Raw genomic sequence first — 11,287 nt, 5'->3', positions numbered from 1 at the left:
GGGAGGTTGAAAAACTGGAAGAATCATTACAAGTTCAATCGACAGAGTGAGGCCCTGTAGACCCTGCATTAAATACATAATAATAAATGAATAAAATTTTAAAATATGGTATATTAAATTTATTGATTTTCATGTGTTTGATCATCCAATATTCCTGGGAGTAATATACTTACTCATTATGTATGACCTTGTTTATGATTTCTTGCAATTTCTGTACAAATAATTTGTTGAAAATTTTTCTATATATGTTAATTAAAGACATTGGCCTGTAGTTTTCTTTGTTAGTTTCTTCTATGGCTTTGGAATCAGAATAATGTTGTTTCCAGGAGCAGGTTTGAAATTGTTCTTTCCCTTTCAATTTCATTGAAGAGTTCAAAGAGAATTGGCATTATAACCTACCAGGCAAGTCTTGCAGAATTAAATGGTAAAACCATAAAGTCCTGAGCTTTTCTGAGATGATAGATTTTACAGTACTTCAATTTCATTGTCTGTCATTGTATTATTCAGTTTCTATTTATTTTTGGTTCTTATTATACTTCTTACATGTCTAGGTTAATGTCCATTTTTCCAAGATTCTCCAATACATTATACTATATTTTTTAGCAGTAGTTACTAAAAAGCCTCTAGATTTCAGTGATGTCTACTGGGATTTTTGCTTTTTGCATTTGTAATTGCATGGATTTGGGTAATTTCTTTTTATAAGCTTAGAAACACTTGTGTATTCTATTTATACATTCACAGGAACAATGCTATAATTAATTGGCTCTTTATATTATCAATTTCATTAGTTTTTGCTGCACAAATTTTTCTGATTTTCTTCTTGTAGTAGGCTCGGTTATGGCTATTCTTGTTTTTCTAGTAACTTCAAGTGAACTGTCAAGAAATTTTTTTCAAGTTTGCTCTGATTTTATATTATAAGCATTCATACCAATAAACTTCCTCTTTATAAACTGCATTCATTGTGTCCTATAGATTTTAGCATTTTGTTCTGGCATTATCACTTGTTTGTCAAAATTCTTTAATTTCTTTGTGGCCTTTTCAGTGCTCAGGAGTATATTCTTTACTGTCCAGCTGTATGTAAAATTTCTGTGCTTTGGAGAAATTTCCATGTACTCATGAAAATAATGTGTATTCTGTTCTTCTAGAACATTTTCAGCATGTGGTTCATCTCTGTTGAAAACATACACACTAAATGTTCCTTTCAATAAGCAAACAGAAATTAGTAGTATAATTATCTTAGATATCTTGTGTGTATATGTATTTTTTCTCTTCCTTTTTCCTTTCCCCCATGACAGTTGTACTTTCTTTTAAACAGTTTATTTCCCTCCACAATATATATGTACCATTTGGATGTTATTCATTCTTTAAGTTCCTTATAGTAGGGAAAAAAATAAAATCTTTACACATGAGAGTCTGATTTCTTTAATTTACTAGTATGGCCTTTAGTTGCATCCATTTACCTACAAAAGCCTTGAGTTTACATTTTCTTTAGCTAAGTAATACTCCATTGTATAAAAAGACTTTTTTTGATCCATTTCACAGTTGATGGGCATTTGAGTTGTTTCTAAGATTTAGCCACATGCTGCTATAAACATGACAACATAATAAATCACTGTGATAAGATGTTTTCAATCCTAGAAAAATACTCAAAAGGGAAAGAAGTGGGTCAAATGGAACACCTTTTCCTAGTGTTTTGAGGCCTCTCAACATTGATTTCCAAAGTAGTTGTCTTAGTCTACATTCCCACCAACAGTGAAAAAGGGTTAATTTTCCCACAGGCCTCATCAGCATTTGTTATTGTTTGATATTTTTTATTACGGCCATTCTTTCTGGAGTGAGACAGAATCTCAGTGGTTTTTTGTTTTGTATTTAGGGAAGGGTCTACACAGTGTTCAGGGTCTCACTACTAGATCGGACTCATAGGGATTCTCCCATTTACAGCCTTCCAAGTGCTGGGATTACAGGCACATGCCACCAAGCCCAGTCTTAATTGCTCTCTCAGCATGCCCCAGGGATGGGGTTGGCACGGCAGGTGCAGGGATGAAACCCCTGACCCCTGCACGTGCTTGCAGGCACTTTAATCCACTGAACTTTTTGACCAGCCCTTCAGTTTTAATATTCATTTTCAAGTGCTAAATGATGTTGAATATTTTTCCATATTTAGTTGCCATTTCTCATCTTAAAAGTGTGTGTGCCTCCCAGATGCCCATTTTTTATTTTCGCCTTTGAATTTTGGGGGCCTGATATTTTTTAATTCTTTATATGTTGTAAATAGAAGTGCTTTGTCTAAAGAAATATGGCTAAAATTTGTCAAAATCTGTGGGTTTTCTTTTTTACTCTGTTGGTGAATGATTTTGACATTCAGAATCTTTTTTAAAAAGATTAAATCCCAGTTGTTGACTCTTTGAAGCGTTTCTCGTGCAGTCCCAATTTTGTTCATGAACTTTCTGCCTGCAACTATGTCTTCAAGAAAGCTACCCAATTCTCTTCTACTAGATTACCATTTCTATGTTAATATTTAGATCTCTGATCCATTTTGACTTCAGTTTAGTGCATGGTGATAGACATAGATCTTCTTAATCTTCGATGTACAGAAAGCCAGTTTATTCAGCACCATTTATTAAGGAGACTACATTTCTTCCAGTGAACATGTTTGGCCCCTTTGTAAAAGTTAAGGTGGCTGAGTGTGTTTGTAGTTGTGGATGAATCTTACAATCTGTTTCATTGACCCTCAAATCTATTTTTTGCCACGACTATGCTGATTTTATCACAGTAGCTTTATAACATAATTTAAAATCCGGGTTTGTGGTGCCTCCTGCCTTACTTTTGTTGCCTGAGATAGCTTTTGCTATTCTAGGTCACATTTCCTTACAAATGAATTTTAGGAATGTTTTCTCTACATCTGTGAGGTAACCTAATGCTATTTTAAGCCATATTGCATTAAATCTATGTAATAGGATTAGGAGTAGGACCATCCTCACCAGGTTGATTCATATTTCCTAAAATCCTCTATTTTTACATAGTAGTACAATTTTCACCTCATAGATCTTTTGTTTCATTAGACTGATTGCTAAGGGTTTTTTGTTTTGCTTTGGGTTTTTTGGGGGGTTTTGTTTTTGAGGGGGTTTTTTTTGATGCTATTGTGAAGGATGTGGTTTCTCTAATTTATCTCTCAGTGAGTTTGCAGGTTTTTTGTTTGTTTTTTAGGGAAGGGTCTACAGGGCATTCAGGGTCTCACTACTAGAATAGACTCACAGTGATTCTCCTGTTCACAGCCTCCCAAGTTCTGGGATTACAGGTGCATGCCATCACGCCCAGTCTCAATTGCCATCTCAGAGCACCCCGGGAGTGGGGAGAGCATGGCAGGCCCTGAATTAAACCCAGCCCTCTGCTCCTGCTTGCAGGTGCTTTAATCCACTGAGCTATTTGGCCAGCTCTGAGTTTGTGATTTGTGTAGAGGAATGCTATTGATTTTTGAGTGTGGACTTTGTATCCCACTATGCTACTGAATTTGATTATTAAATTTAGAAGTCCTATGGTGGTGTTTTAGCACATCTATGCAGACTATCATGTCATCTGTGAATAATGATAATTTAACTTTCTTTTCCACTTATTTCATTCTCTTGTCTAATTGTTTTATGTTTCCAAACTGTATTGAAAGGAATGGTGAAAGTGGACTTCCTTGTCTTGCTCCTGGTTTTAGATTGAAAGCTTTCAATTTTTGTTCATCTACTATGATGTCAGCTGTTGGTCTATCAGACATGGCTTTTACCATATTGAGATAAAGACCATCTAGTCTGATTTTTTTATTTTTTTAAGAACTAGGGATTGAACTCAGGCCCTCGCACTTGCCAGACAAGCGCTTATTCTACTGAGCTATCTCCCCAGCCCCTAGTCTGATATTCTTTTGGGTTTTTATCATGACTGAGTGTTGGACTTTCTCAAAAGCTTTTCTGATCTTTTGAGATGATCCTGTGATTTAAGTTTTTGGCTCAATTGATGTAGTGTATTACATTTCTTGATTTGCATATATTGTATCATCCCTACATTTCTTGGATGAATCTTATTTGGCAATTGTGTATAACATTTTTGATGATTTCCTGCATTTTGTTTGCTAGTATTTTACTGAGGATTTTTTTTTTCTTCTCTGTTCCTTAGGAAGATTGACCTGTAGCTCTCTGTTTTGATTGGGTCGTTCTTTCTTTTTGGTTGGTAAAAGAAAGAGGACCACTTGCCTTCAGGAATAAGTAAGGGAAAATTGCTTACCTTTCAATTTCATTACAGTGTATAACAAATATTGTTGTCAAATCTTCTATAAATTTCTTGTAGAATTGCACTGAATTTTCCTTGTTGGTAAGTTTTTAATTGCGTTTCCTTATTGCATAAATTTGAGTTTTTCTCTTTTTTTTCCTCTCTTTTTTTATTTAGGTTGGCTAGTGGTGTATCGATTTTATTTATATTTTCTAGGAACCAACACAATCCATTAATTCTTTGTATTGTTCTCTTAGGCTCCACTGCATTACTTACTGCTCTTATAATTTACTCTCTTCTTTGGCCTTTGAACTTAGGTTGCTCTTTTCCTAAAAACTTGAGGTATAGCATTTGGTTATTTGTGTTCACTCAATTTTCCTGCAGTGAGAATTCACCACTATAAATTTCACTCTGATGACTGCTTTCATTATATCCCACAAGTTCTGGTAAGTTGTAGTCACATTTTTGTTTGATTGGAGATATTGTTTGATTTCTTTTTTAATATCTTCTCTGTCCGATTGGTTGTTCAGGAAGGTAGTGTTTAATTTTCACGTGTTTATGGAGTTTTTACAAGTTCTTTAATCAAAATTTCCAATTTCCCTGTACTATGGTCAGATCATATAAATGGGATAATTTCCATTCCTTTGCAGGTACTTAAGCATATTTTATGGCTTAGCATATGGTCTATTTAGAGAATGTCCCATGGGCAGCAGAAAAGGAATGTGTTCTGCTGTTGTGTAGAACACTCTATAAAGGACTACTAAGTCCATTTGTTCACAAGTTTGATTTAATTCTGTTTTCTCTTTGATGATTTTTGCCTCATTGATCTAACTCTTTGTGACAATGAGGTGTTAAAGTCCTCTGTTACCATTGCATTGCTCATTTGATTTTTCATGTAAATTAAAATATATCATACACCTGTGTGTTGCCATACTTGGTACACATGCATTTATGTTTGTTATCTCTTTCTCTTGCAATTTTCCCCTAACAAGCATGTAGTGACCTTCTTTATCTCTTTTGATCATTCTTGCTTTGAAGTTTATAAATGTCTGCAAACAGAATAAGTACCACTGGGTTTGTTTTGTTTTGTTTTGTTTTGTTTTGGGGGGTCCTGTTCCATGGAGTATTGTTTTTTATCCTTTGACTTTCTATTAATCATATTGAATTAAATGTGTTTCTTCTACAAAAGATATTGTTGGATTTTGTTTCTTGATCCACACTACCAGTCAATTTTTTGGATTGGTGAACTGAGGCCATTTACATTAATGGTTCTAACTGATATGTATTTTCTTATCTTTGTCATATTATTTTTCTGATGTTGCTTTCCTACTCTTCCCCTCTATTTAACTGTTTGCTCTGTTTTTTGGTTTCTTTCTGTTTTTCCTGGAATTGTGGTCATTTTTATCTGTTCACAGAATATCTTTCAGCACTCTTTGTAATGATGGTTTGCTGTTCAGGAATTTCTTCAGCTGTTCTTTGTTATAGAAATAATTTGTTTTTCTATTAATTTTGAAAGATAGGGTTTCAGGGCATATCAATCAGGATTGAAAGTTGTTTTCATTCAGGACTTGAAATACTTCACTGTGAACTCCTCTGGACTTGACGTTTTGTGTTGCAAAGTGTGCCACGATTCTGAAGGGCTTTCCTTTATAGGTGACATTCTTTTTTTTTAACAGCTTGTAATAGTTTGCTCTTGGTGAATCATGGTGGGAGCCAAGGCTGGGAGCACAGTGGGAAGCCGGGCTCTACAACCTCAAAAGCATTATTATCAGCAATGAGCATACTCCAACCCCATGGCAGACCATATGTTTGTGCTACCCTGTGAAGCCAGAGGGGATGAATGGTCTGAGCCAAACCCAGAGTTCTTCGCTCCACTCACTCAAAATCAAAGCCATGATGATCCAAAGGATACCGAGGAAAAATGAGTTCAGGCCCAAGTGGAGTTGGTAGATGTAGGCTGTGGCTATGGTGGCCTGTTAGTGGGAACAGTCACCATTTTTCCCAGACACACTGATTTGGAGATTCGGGTGAAGGTCTCAAACTAGGTTCAAGACCGGATTTAGGCCCTAACACAAAGGGTGGCTTCTAGAACATTACCTGTCTCCGTAGTAATGCCATGAAGCACCTTCCTAACTTCTTCCACAAGGGCCAGCTGACAAAGATGTTCTTTCTCTTTCCTGACCCCCATTTCAAGGGGACAAAGCACAAATGGCAAATCATCGGTCCTTCACTGCTAGTAGAATAGGCCTATGTGCTGAGAGTTGGAGGGGGGCTGATGTATGCCATAACTCATGTGCTGGAGCTACACCACTGGATATGTACCCATTTTGAAGGGCACCTTCTATTTGAGCGCATGCCCTTAGAAGAGCTGAGTAAAGACCCCATTGTGGGACATCTGGGCACTTCAACCAATGGGGGGCAAAAAGTTCTATGCAATGGAGGAAAGAATTTCCCAATCATCTTCTGAAGAATACAGAATCCCACCCTGCAGGCAGTGACCCCAAATCCCACCTGGCCTGGTCACTGACTGTACTCTCTTTTAGCTAGATCCCATATTCCAAGAACTTAAAGGAAATCAGACACCCTTGACACTCCCAGCAAAGACTGTGGAGTTGGGAGGCTTCATTCTCTTCAGGAAGTGAGGAGTACCTGTGTTCATGCTTCCCTGCTGCTCTCAGCTTCTTGTCTCTATTGCCAGCAGAAAGAAAAGAAGCTGACTTTGAAGGACTCTGGATGGGAGGGGATTTCTGGAAGGGCATAGGGTCTTGCTGTCCCTTAGCACCCTCTCCTCAGCTGGAGTGAGGAATGCAGTGCTGCACTGTCTAAACTGTCTGCTTGGCTTAAAAAATACATATATAGTTTGCTCTTGTGCTGAATTTCTGGGATCTTGATTATCATGTCTCAGTTTACATGAATTTGGGTTATCACTACTTGGACTTCTATATACCTCATTTATATGCATGTCAGACTATTTTCCCATACTTGGGACATTTTCTGCTATTCTGTAAATATTCATTTTATGCCATTTGTGTTGACTCATGCTTTTTCATTGACACCTATCAGTCATATACTGTCTTTCTCTGCATCATCTTGCAGCTACTGAATTGTTATCTCCTGGCTTCTTCTTTCCTTTCATGAAAGCTAGCTGGAATCCTCTATAAGGTCTAAAAGTCTGTGTTCAGTTTCATCAAAGCAGTTTTGACAACTTTATGTGGAATTTTTAATTTCCTAGATATCTCTTTAAATCTATTTCGTGCTTTCTAATTCTTTTGTATATTTTTTTCACTCAAGGTTTCCATCCTTTTTCTATGCTTCTCTATTTTTTATAAATCAATGTCTTCTTTAGATATGCTGAACAATTCTTTCACTATGGTTGTCATTTCTTTTTTTACCTGAGAGATTTATTTTTCTGATTTGATTTCCTCTATAGACACATGGAATTGTTTCTTTACTTCACTTGCTAACATTTCAGAAATTTCAGGTATTTGTCTTCTAGGTGCTTCTATATTAACATGTCCTGGACTTGTTCTGGGTGGGCTGGAGATCCGAGATTGTATTATGCCCTTTCATTTTGCCATTTTCTATTAAAAATGTTCATTTTGATGTCTGTGATGATTCCTGTGAGTTTTGATAGTAAGTAGATATAGCACTAGAATCAAGACCTTTCTAGGTAAACTTCTTTAGAGATATCTTCTGAGTGTAGAACATTCTTAGTTTGTGTCTGTCTTAAGATGCTACCTTCTCAATTAACTGAGAGTATGATTTTGGCTTCTGTTCGAGTCTGTTCCCAGTCTTCTGGTGTAGGGCTCTGGAGAGGTTATTACCACACAGCTTCCCAATATTGTTACACAAAGGAGAACAACTGGTTACAACAGATATGTCATCCTAGCTACTGTAGTACAATTAGCAATACTGATAGCATCAATTATAATTTAAAAATTGACAAATTATGGTAAATAATGATTTTTAAATTTAGGTTTTAGAATCAAAGTGCATAGTTATTTAGCAGAACCAATCATGAATTGAGTTTGTATGCAAAGTATTTACCCTTATTAGAGTAGATTTCCATGGCTACTGGCTTTTATTTTGGACTATTTCCTCAGAGTAGTCTCATATGTCCATCATGTGCATTATAGTCCAGGGCTATTTTGTGGCTGTCAGTGTAGTGTATGTAGAGGGATGAGTCAGGTGACTCGGTTCCCCTGGCTGACTTTTAGCTGTTTATTTTAATAATGGCCTTAAGGTCATTACCACATCTGTGTTTCTGTTTATTTGATCTTTTATATCCTGTTTTATTTTGTGAAACTAGGTACACAGGTAAAATGTTTAAATGTTCTCTTATCAAATAGTTGAACTTTTTATCTTCTATTCAGTTTTAGCTTGAACTTTGCTTTGAAATAAAAACAGCCACGTATGCTTTCTTCTGTGTTTGGGTCTTTGTACTTGTAACATAATTTTCCTTTCCTTGATTTTTATACAGTGAATTTCTTATTGAATTGGAGAAATCTTTAATATATCAAACCTGTTGGTTTTGTTGTTTGATCTAGCCTGCCAAACTGCATCTTTTAATTGGTGGGCTGAAGCACTGTACATTGAATATTATTACTGAAACTCACTGAATTATCCATGTCATTGTTCACTTTTTCAGTTTGACTCCTTTAATTTTTCTCTTTCCAATAACTTACCTTGCTCCACATATTCACTCTACCCACCATTTTGGCTTCATTGGCTATACAATATTCTGGAGTATTGTTTGGAATGCTGATTTGGTGGTTATGAATTCTTGAAATGTTCATGCTGTAGAAGGTCCTGCTTTCTCCATAAATTTTAAAGACTATTTTGCAGGATATACTACTCTGGGATGGAAGGTGTCTTCTTTTAGGAGTTGAAAGTCCTAACTCCAGTCTCTCCCTGGCTTTTAAAGTTTGTGTTGAATATTCAGTTCTAATCCGAATGACTTCTAACTTTCTACTTCAGATTTTGTCTTTCTCTATTATCTGTGATGATTCAGTCTTTCTGTTAGACTTCTGGCATTTTGACTATGATTCATCATGGGGAGCCTCTTTTATTCATGTTATTTGGTACCCTGCAAACCTCATACATATGTTGGAGAATACTATAATATAAATTGTTTTTCCTTTTCCCTTATTATTACTAGTACATGTTTGTATTACATAGTATTTCCTTTCCTTTGCAGAGTTGGGACAAATATATAACATATCTTAATTCTTTACCTTATCCCTTTTCCTTCAACTTTTTCTGTCTATATGTCTGGATCTCTTTCCTAATTGAGACAGTTCTATATTCTTATCTGCTATTATCAATTTTCTATTCCTCAATTGATAATAGAGGTTTCTTATATAATAGAATCCATGTGATATTAAAGTTTGCATTGCTTTATTAATTTATTTATTTGGTACAGGGTCTAGCTAAATAGCTTGGAATCATAGTGATCCTCCTGTTTCAGACTCCCCAGCACTGGGATTACAGGTGTGGACCATCATGCCCTGTTTTGGTGACATGATATGTGCTTGCCAGGTAGGCGCTTAGACCACCGAGCTATCTCCCAGCCGCTAAAGCTTGAATTTCTAACAGATTTATCTTAGCAATATGTTTTCAAGGGGAATCAATAACTCAATTTCATCTTTATGACAGAGGAGTACTTCACTGTGTATAAATGCCACATTTTATGTATCTATTCATCTGTGGTTGGACATATAGACCACTTTGAAGATTTACCCACTATGAATTGTGCTGCTATAAACACAGATATACTTATATCACTATAAGATATCTTTCAATAGAATTTTAAAATACTCAGTGAATAGCATAGTTGAACAGAACTGATAATTTTAGTTTTTTTCAAGAATATCTTGTTTTAGGGCCGTCTGGATAGCTCAGTGGATTAAAGTTCCTGCTTAGGCAGACACATGGACTGAGGTTCCATCCCCAGCACCACATGTCATTCCAGCCCTGCCCCTGGGGAGCACTGAGATTGAAATTGATACTGGGCATGGTGCCACGCACCTGTAATTCCACTGCTTGGGAGGCTGAAAAAAGGAGAATCACGAGTCTGATCTGTGTAGTGAAACCCTGTAGACCCTGTCCTAAATACACACACACACACACACACACACACACACACACACACACACAAATACCTAGTTTTATTTCAATATTGTTTTACTAAGATTCTGTTCTTGTGTTATACTGCCAAGATTTTGATTTTGATGGGTTGTAAAGAATTTCTTTTCCAGTCATGGCTATTTTGAGTTATATGCATCACTTAACTGTATAAATTATTTTTTCCTTAGTTTGAAAGTATTCTATCATTTCTGGACACAAGTTTTTTTTATGTCATTTGTGCTGCTTTCTGATTTTTTTACGCATAATAATTACCCTAGATTTATCTTCCTTGCATTTTCTAGGAAATGCTGGGTCCATGTTTTGTATTTTTTGTTGTTGTTTTTAAGATATCTTTAATAATTGGTCACTAACAAGACTGCCCTGTCTTAGAGTTCTCACACTTCGCCCATACATTGGTCACTTCTGCTGTTCATGCTTTCAACAGAAATTTTAATTTCCCAATTTTTATTTGGTATTGCTTTACGGATTCTAATTTTTCTATATGCTGGTCATTCCTGGTTGGTATCAATTTATTTGCTCGGCAAGCTTTTTATTAGTGTCTCCTATCAACTTGCTGACCATTTTGTTTAATAGTCTCAGTATCGGTTTACTCATACCTCTTTTGATCTTTCCAAATGACTTAGTTATCTGCTTTGTTATTACCATTGATGTAATTTTGCATAATTCTGGTGTATGCCTATTGGTTTCCTTCCCATTTGATGCCCCATGGATCATTTTTGGGGGGTTGGGTGAAGTTTTTGGAGACATTTTTGTTGGCATGTCTTCATGTGCTTCTATTTTGTTTGTTTGGTGTGTGTGTGTGTGCTGAGACTTAAGAATTGATGGTACTAGAAAGTTTTGCTTCATATAGGGACCTATTTCATGTCTACTTTTTTTTTTCTTTATTTCT

General features: G+C 35.9%; 1 pseudogene; it reads left to right on the top strand.

Moving 5' to 3' along the window:
- The first annotated feature begins 5,954 nt into the window (after nt 1-5,954).
- On the top strand, nt 5,955-6,778 carry LOC101593301 (annotated as a pseudogene).
- The last annotated feature ends 4,509 nt before the right edge of the window (nt 6,779-11,287 follow it).

This window comes from Octodon degus, unplaced genomic scaffold, assembly GCF_000260255.1.
Source record: "Octodon degus isolate 3935 unplaced genomic scaffold, OctDeg1.0 scaffold00042, whole genome shotgun sequence".
Taxonomy (NCBI): domain Eukaryota; kingdom Metazoa; phylum Chordata; class Mammalia; order Rodentia; family Octodontidae; genus Octodon; species Octodon degus.
This window is presented reverse-complemented; position numbering and strand designations above follow the sequence as displayed.